The sequence below is a fragment of the Temnothorax americanus genome, unplaced genomic scaffold (genome assembly GCF_048541705.1).
Source record: "Temnothorax americanus isolate GAGA-0224 unplaced genomic scaffold, ASM4854170v1 Scaffold186, whole genome shotgun sequence".
Taxonomy (NCBI): Eukaryota; Metazoa; Arthropoda; class Insecta; order Hymenoptera; family Formicidae; genus Temnothorax; species Temnothorax americanus.
In genome coordinates this window covers 102,842-111,764 of record NW_027509325.1, presented here as the reverse complement: position 1 = coordinate 111,764, position 8,923 = coordinate 102,842, and the positions used below count along the sequence as shown (strand labels likewise).

Genomic DNA, 8,923 nt, shown 5'->3' with positions numbered 1-8,923 from the left:
TTTCGAGAGATATTGTGTTATACTTGCTTGAGAGCCTTGAGGATATTTTGCGTCGCCATTCGTGCGGGCAAGTATCGTCGCGCTCGCTCGGAAGGGAATCTTGCGGGCATATTAATCGAGATGTTGCGTTGTACTCGCTGAGAGTCTCGCGGATGTTTCGAGTCGTTATTCGTACGGGCAAGTATCGTCGCGCTCGCACGAGGGGGGAATCTCGCGGACGTATTGCGTTGCTGCGGCCGCGTGGAAGTCGCGGTCAGCATCGTGTGTATAATTGCGTTTTCGCGAGTAGGATGTATGACGTTCCTACATTACTCTATCCGAAATATATTATTACTATTGTTATTATTTAATCCATGTTGATTGCGCTACGCTCCCTCCCCAGCTTCCTCCTCCGACAAAAGACGTAATTGCGTTCGGGTGGCATATACGCATATCAAGAATCGAGTTGTCGAAACGTGGTGCACGTAATCGCACCTGGCGCCCGTACAGCATGTTTCGCCGAGAAAATTTTGTGTCGCGGACACCTCGGAGAGATTGATACCGCGAATACCTCGGAGCTACCGTCTGCCTGGCAGTTAATTTGCGGCAGCGCCTTTTTGGCTAGCGAGACCGAAGGAAAACGGGTCGCAATTTAAAAGTACACATGTAAGCGGGGGGTAAGTGGGGGTGGACCTCGGTTTGCATGGAAAATTGAAAATTTGAACCGCACAATGATAAACTTTATTTTACTTTACAAGCAGGGGTGGGGTGGGATGGGGTGGATCTCGCTTTGCCTGGAATGTACAATACTGTCCAAAGAAACATCCACGTAAAGCGAGATCCACCCCACCCCATCCCACCCCTGCTTATAAAATAAAACAAAGTTTATCATTGTGCGATTCAGGTTTTCAACTTTCCATGCAAATCAAGGTCCACCTCCAGTCACCCCCCTCCACCTACATGTGTACTTTCAAGTAAAAGAAAATTGAACGTTTGTGTAGAAAGTTGAACTATATACTTAAAAAAATAGATTTTAAAAAATAGCATCAAAGATTATTAACGTCTTGACCATTAAGATTAAAGATATCTTGAATCCGCTTGTGCTATGTGTTTTAGAATCCTTTGTAGTTGTTTGTAGTAACAATAATTTCGTTTGTAGTTTTATTCATTAAAAAAAACAACTATTTTAAAAAATTACTCTTACCCTAAATTGAGATATCTCAAATCAAAATATTTTTCGTGTACTTATTCTGAATGTATCCGAACGTTTTTTGAAGAATTTTGTTCATAAACATTATTTGTATATTTTTTAAAATAATTATCGGAAATCGGCTAGCGTCTTACTCATGTAGTCGTAAATGCGGCAATAAAAATTATTTAAAAAATTAAATAATTCTAATCGGCAGAACTATTTGGAAAACGTTAGGACACATTTAGAACTACACGAGAAATATTTTAAAACACTCAGAATTGTCAGAAATCGGCCAGCGTCTTATATGTATATATAATATATGTATATATCTAGAAACGCGGGTTTCTCGGGCGACAAAAATTATTTAAAAAATAAATAATGCTGTTTATTAGAACTTTTCGGAAAACGTTTGTTCAGATACATTCAGAACTACACGAGAATTATTTTAGAACTCAGAATGTCAAATATAGAGTCTAGGGCTCTGATTTTATTCCATTTTTCGAATAAACGTTTAAACGCGAAACGTTTATCCATTTACATTTTCTCCCAAAAAAACGTTTACTTGTAAAAAAACGTCTACACGTTTAAACGTTTAATAAACGTTTACTAAACGTTTAACCGTTTATCTTAACATTTAAACGTATATTAGGGTCTGGTAAACGTTTAAACGTTTAAACGTTTATCAGGCCCTAGATTTAAAACATTTGATTCGGAAAAACTTTTCTAATAAACGAATATGTTAATCATACGTATAAACGTGTTTTTGTTTGAACGTTTAATAGCGAGTCTTAATATAGACCAGAGTAAAGTAAAGATTTTTTAGGGAATAAAAATTATTTAAAAATTAAAAAAAAATATTGTTTATCGTCAGAACTGTTATAGAAGTATAGATCTCGCAAAATCTGACAAGATATGGCATCGGAACTCTTGTAGGACAAAGTGAAACGTTGCGTGAAGCCTTACATTGCTTAATTACTCTTACCCAAAGTTGAGATATCTCAAATCCGCTTGGGGCATGTGTTTTAGAATCGTTTGTAGTAACAATAATTTTGTTTGTAGTGGAATAATGTAAAAGTATTTGTAATGTATTTGTAATAAACAAACGTATCTTTGTCAATTTTAAAGATATCTCAAATCCGCTTGCGCCATGTGTTTTAGAATCGTTTGTAGTTGTCTGTAGTAACAATAATATCGTTTGTAGTTTTATCCATTTGGAAAAAACAAAAAATTTTTAAAATCACTCTTACCCAAAATTGAGATATCTGAAATCTGCTTACGCCATGTGTTTTAGAATCGTTTGTAGTTGTTTGTAGTAACAATAGTAGTAAGTGGGTAGGTATGGGGCGTCAAAACAAACCCCCTTCACCGACCCCTCCGGCGCCAAGGGCGTGGCCAGACGGTCTGCCCACGTGACCTCGGAGCGCTCTGATTGGCTGCCGTGTGAGGGGTGGGGGTAAAATGGAGCGATTTGATTGGATACCCCATACCTACCCAGCGTTTTGATTGGCCCTCCCTCCCTTGAGGTGTCAAGTGTCTAGTGATTTTTTGGGGGGGACTGCACGTGGTGGAAAATTATGAGACAAAAATGGCGGATTCAAATGAAGCGTTTTGATTGGATACCCCATACCTACCCAGCGTCTGATTGGTTCTCCCGCCTAAGGTGTCTAGTGCCTAGTGACTTTTTTTGGGACTGCACGTGGTGGAAGACTACGAAACAAAAATGTCTGATTCAAAATAGTAACTAAATGGTGCGTTTTGATTAAATACTTCATACCTACCCAGCGTCTAATTGGCTCTCCCGCCTAAAGTGTCCAGCGTCTTTTTGGGTCTGCACGTGGCGGACGACGCTGAAGTCACGCGGTAAAATAGCGGAAGAGCCGGCCAGCGCCATTTTGGTGGGAGCACGTGGTAGACGACGCTAAGCTCGAAAAGGGATATGATGCTAAGATGGCAAAAACGGAAAGTGGAATTTTTAAGAGCGTTTTGCCGTGAGGGCAGGGGGAAACAGGAACGGACAGGTTTGCTTTGTGACGTGACGCAATCCAACCCTTTTTTGTATCAAAGGATTTTTATGATTTATGACGGTGTTCTTTTAGAACTTGGGTCTGGACAGAAACAACCAGGCTTGTATCGAGACGTGACGCAATCAAACTCTTTTTTTGTAACAAAGAGTTTTTATGATTTATGACGGAGTTCTTTTTAGGACTTGGGTCCAGACAAAGAGTTTCCGAAATAAACAAATACGCTTGGTTTCTAAGATTTGCTCATGTATTACTTATTTCCTGCGGAAACGAGGTTGTAAAACAAGAACGGACAGGTTCGCTTTATGACGTGATGCAACTATTTCGTTTTAAATAAAAGTTTTTATTATTGAGCGCATTCAAAAAATTTACGATTTAGAAACTTTGACCAATTCTGAAAAATAAGAGAAAAAGAAATTTGTTGCGGAGAACGTAAGGATTGAAGAAAAATAAAAAAATGTGTAGTAGAAAAAGAGACAGACGCAGAGTCTTCTCGTTCGGACGAGAACGCGGTAACAGATGAATAATTATTTTTGGCGAGATTGCCTAGCGACGGAGTACGTTTGACAATCGTCGGACGAAGGACTCTCGCGTCTCTCCCGTTTTTCTTTCGTACTAATACGATTGGCGATGCGTACTCTGAAGTGCTAGGACGAATTATGCCTCGCGCTAACAAGTCATCTAAAATAACGCGTAACTTCTTTTTCTCATTGATCGATAGTCTTCTAAGCGCAAAATGAAATGGCTGTTTCTCCTTTACATGTAATTTAAGTTCGGCTTTTATTTTCGGTTCCGACGGTCTCTCAGCTTGTAAATATCCCGCTCGAAATCTTTCTTTAAACTTATTTTTAATCGCATAAGGCAAATTTGGACTCACGTCTAACGCATCAATTTCGTCACTGACCACCACATCCGTTTCAATATTTAATATTTCACTTATTTTACTCGCGGTATTTTCATTATCTTTTTCGTCAGACCGTTCAGCTATCGTAAGATTTAATTGCTTTAATACGTCTCTTCCCAATAATATATCGCATTTTATAGTGTGTTCAGGCACAACGCGTATTACCGCATCATTCGTCATAGCATCTTCGTGACCGATTTTTGCTACTATTACGCCCTTAATTTTTAATACGGAACCGTTTATACCTTCGTAATGCTCACTCTTTAACTGCGTAATCAAACCCAGCGGAACAAATTTAACTTTAATTAAACTTATCGGACATGCTGATTCAAGCTGCGAATTCGCGGAAAATTTACAGTCTACACCATTTGTACTTATCTGAATTTCCGCTCGCTTAAGATACTCATTACCGCATTCACGCTGTACTGCCACGTTAGAAATCTGGGCCTCTGCTACTTTCTGGCTCGCTCCCGATGAAGATGTCGATAAAGATGTCGTCTGCTTCCTCTGGCTACAGTCTCGAACCTGGTGATCCGCCGATCCGCACTCAAAACACGAGCCTCGTTCTCTTCTCGGCTTGTCACAATTCTTCGCAAGATGCCCCGTTTTATTGCAGTTGTAGCACTTGCTTTGCCGTCGCTGCTCTGTCTCCTTCACTTTAAGCTGCTGCTTGTTATCGGTTTGCTGACTATGTTTCTTCGTGCTGGACAATACTTATTTTCAGGCCGCAACGTAATTTGCTCGAAAGCTTTCAGAAGATCCTCCTTCCTCTCAAAACGATGCATGCGTACCTGGTTACACAGTTGCGTCTCCGGAATTCCGTCAACAATAAAATCTATTATTTTGTCTTCCTCGACAGGTACCCTGCTGGCCAGTATTACCTTATCGTAATAATAATCACTGAAAGATTCTTCATTTCGCCAGTTTCTCTTCTCAAATCGTCGACGCAACTCCATTTTCGTCGGCCGATGATCGAACATTCTCTTCATTTGATTCATTAATTCAGTCACCGGAATCTCCAAATGCTCTGGCTTCGAGTGAAACCATTTCAAGGCCTTTTGCATGATCGAACATTCTCTTCATTTGATTCATTAATTCAGTCACCGGAATCTCCAAATGCTCTGGCTTCGAGTGAAACCATTTCAAGGCCTTTTGCTTCAATTTCATGCCTATATTAGAATGCGCGTATTGTTGTCATCAAGATTATATGTGGTACGAATAAGCTCAAGCTGTTTTTGCCAGTTCCAAAACGCATCTTCCGATTCCGTGAATTCGCTCAGCAGTTCTCCAAGTGCAGCAACGGTAGGCCGCGGCGTCGAAAATGAGCCATTATTCACAGGCGTAGATGTCGGTCTATTTCCGGCCAATCTATATTTTTCTTGACGTAAGTCTTCTAACTGCCGCTGCATATAGTCGTACTCGTGTCTCATGCACTCTAAGTCTCTAGCGAGATTCGCCGCAATATCCCTCTCGTTATCCCTCTCGTCCGGACGGCCTGGCCTCATCGTCTCCATCGGCAATTGTCTATCCATTCCTCTTGCACCGTCATCGGAATCCTCGTCTTGAGCTGCCGTCTGCCTTTCGTTCTCCTCCATGTATATTTTTCTAGCGACGTCTTTCCACGCTCCACTAGGATTGTGCTCAAAAAGCCTCTTGATCAGGGTCGCTTTATCACCAGTTTGAGGCAAACTCAGCCGCCTGAGAGTTGCCTTCAGCTGCGCGACTTTAAACTTATCATCCGCAATAACTCACACGGATTTTCACATAACACCGCACTATTTCTTAATTGCGTTGATCACAACACTCGCTAACGAACTCACAACCACGGACGGTCCGATTGCGAGTCAGAATTTCACTTCTGAAAAAATGTAGGGCGTGGAGGAGAGAAAAATCTTAATCGTAAATAAAGAGTCAATGTGGCTTGCTCAACAATTATTTTTAATCTGACAAAAACGGGAGAGACGCGAGAGTCTTACGTCCGACGATTGTAAAACGTACTCCGTTGCTAAGCAATCTCGCCAAAAATTATTATTCATCTGTTACCGCGTTCTCGTCCGAACGAGAAGACTCTGCGTCTGTCTCTTTCCTACTACAAATGTAGAAGTTACAAAAAAAATGTTTATTACTACAAATTCTTCTTCATAGAAAAAAATACAATTTTGTCGCTTATAAAGCAAGGCTGTAGATAAATTGTTAAACAATAATGTTATAAAATTTACAATACGCGATTCGACAAAATTATACGACAGATTTCGGTAAAGCGCAGCAAACAAAGTTCTACCATTACTATATTAAAATACGTATCAAGAAAAGTTAAATCGGTTATTTGCGTTTGTACATTAAGTTCGATGTTGAAGTAATTTCCTCTGAGAGTTAATTTCACAATATCCTCATCTATATAACCTTTAGGAAGATTTAACTTTATTTCCTTAATAAGATAACGCGCGCAATTGTTAACATTATCGGCCACTGATTTTAAATGTAATAAATGTGCATCGATACATTTCGCAATATTTTTCAGCCCGAGAAATGTAGGCTTCTGGCATCACAATTGCCACAGCGTATGTTTTTCGTTTCTTCGTCGGTGGACAATTTTCCTCGCCTGTTCGTTGATTCGTCCTGGCAAAAGTATCTTCCTCGTTTTCTTTGTACGCCAGCAATATGGATCTTGCTCCGTAGGCCGAAGTAAAATTGACGGAGATATTGTTAATGGAGATAGAATTCGGCTTCAATTTGCTTTCTCCATTTAAATATTCGCTCACGAGTCCCATGTTCTCTTGAAACTGCTGCCACGATTTCTCGTCGAAATAAACGCCGTCCGCATAGTTGCCGGTTAATTTGACCATCGGCACGAAAACTCCCTCGGATGTTGCTTGCAAACCCACGTGAATTCTCTTCGTATGGGAGCTGTTGAGTCCATATGTTGTCGATAGCAGCATATGTAATTGCTCGTTTCTTCCCTCGAAGTTACGTCCCTTATCGGGAATCCCTTTATCAGGAATATCGCGAGTGAACATCCGCTTCTCAGAATTATTAGCGTCTTCTGTGTGACTAGCCATTGTTCTTATTTCTTCGTAATGTTATGCCGCGTTGCCGATTGGTGACGGCTTACGGCAAAACGTTTATTATTTTTGGGATCTCTTGACCTTACGAGTTGGGACTCGGTAGGCACAGGCGGGCAGATTAGGAAGCGGTCGGGTTCGCAGGTGAAACAAGGTGTAGGCGTCGTTAAATGAACTTCACTTCGTTTTACTTTATATTGGAGCTATATTTCAGCGCTCCTGTTACACTCACTAACTTACACTTGTAGTTGCCTTTCACAATTATTATATCTCGCACGCGCTTTGTTATAATGTAGAACTTCGCGACACGGCTTACGGGAACGGTCACGGGCAGAGTCTCCGGTGTATTACTCTCCGTCGCGGCTTCTTCGACGGTCCCTTATATTGCTTTGAGTTATGCCCTGTCGGCACTTTTCCGCCGGGTTCGACGGTCCCCCGAATGAGGTCGGTCAGTGACCGAGCGCATTCGCAATCTCGCTGTACTTCCGCGGTTCCGCGAATGTCAAAATGCGTTGTCGCACATTCTTATGCATATCGCAATAGTTCGATTGACGCGGAAGCTTGATGAACTTCCGCGTCCGCGTCAGCGTAAATTGAGGAGTCTTTCGAAAGACAATTTCCTCGAAGTCTTTCGAAAGACTATTCTATAATTTTATTATAAATAATTTAATAATTACCCGTTGTAATTTTAGATTACAACAGTAATATCGGCTGACACACACACACACACACACACACACACTAATTGAAAAGTCAGATGAGAGAGTTATACTTTTTCACTGGCGAACTTGTCGCTTCGAACGGTGGGACTCGAATGATTCTGGCTTCGTAACGTTAATCAAAACGTCCTACCGCTGCTGTTGTTCCGAACACTGACAATGATGATGATGATGATACGCAAACGCAGAGTGCTAGCGAGGAGGAGGAGGAAGAGGAAGGGGGGAATACTGTTACTGCCGACGCTGACGGATCTCAATCGCAGAGAGACGATGAGGTGGAGGAGGAGGAAAATACCTTCGTGGAGAGGGAGCAGGAGGAACATCAGGAGCACGCACGTCAGCATGATCACCAGCAGCAACAGCAGCAGCAGCAGCAGCAACAACATTACCAGGTCGGACAATTTAATTATATAGATTTAGTGGCAGAAAACGCGCGACAATTTAGAAATTTCCGAGTACTCGATAGGGAGGCTAGTTTTAGAGTACGTCCGATACCCGAAGACGAGGATACCGTGCGTTGGTTAGAAAACGCGTTCCGCGAGATTCACGCGTACGCGTTACGTTCGACTGGTCCGGGAGATTACGTCGGCTTATCGTTCGAGTCGGCGGAACTAACGCACGGTCCGGCGGGGCTATCGTTTCGCCCAGCACGAGATTTAACACCCGAGAATATATGGGATCTCGTGAGTTCGATCGCGCAAAGTAACGGGGGAATTGATATCGCGCAAAATTTCGACGTGCGCGTTTTCAACGTTGCGATGCCGGTAGGTCGTGGGGGTGCGACAAACAGGATAACAGCCATCGCTAAGCGGTCAATTTTAGATCTCGGTAATCGAGATAATTTGTGCCTACTTCGTTCCCTCGTGTTGGCACGAATTTATCGCGAGCGCGGAAATCTACGTACGGGAGTGTTGCACGACAGGTGGAATACCGTAAGATGCCGGACTTCCGCGCTTCAGCGTGAATTAGCGTTGGAGCTGGTGAGGAACGCCGGTGTTACGATACCCGAAGACGGGTGCGGAATTCCGGAGATTACACGTTTTCAA

General features: G+C 42.1%; 2 pseudogenes; both read right to left on the bottom strand.

Moving 5' to 3' along the window:
• Positions 1–4,069: 4,069 nt before the first annotated feature.
• On the bottom strand, positions 4,070–6,132 carry LOC143896485 (uncharacterized; annotated as a pseudogene).
• Positions 6,133–6,195: 63 nt separating this feature from the next.
• On the bottom strand, positions 6,196–7,169 carry LOC143896476 (uncharacterized; annotated as a pseudogene).
• Between the last annotated feature and the right edge of the window lie 1,754 nt (positions 7,170–8,923).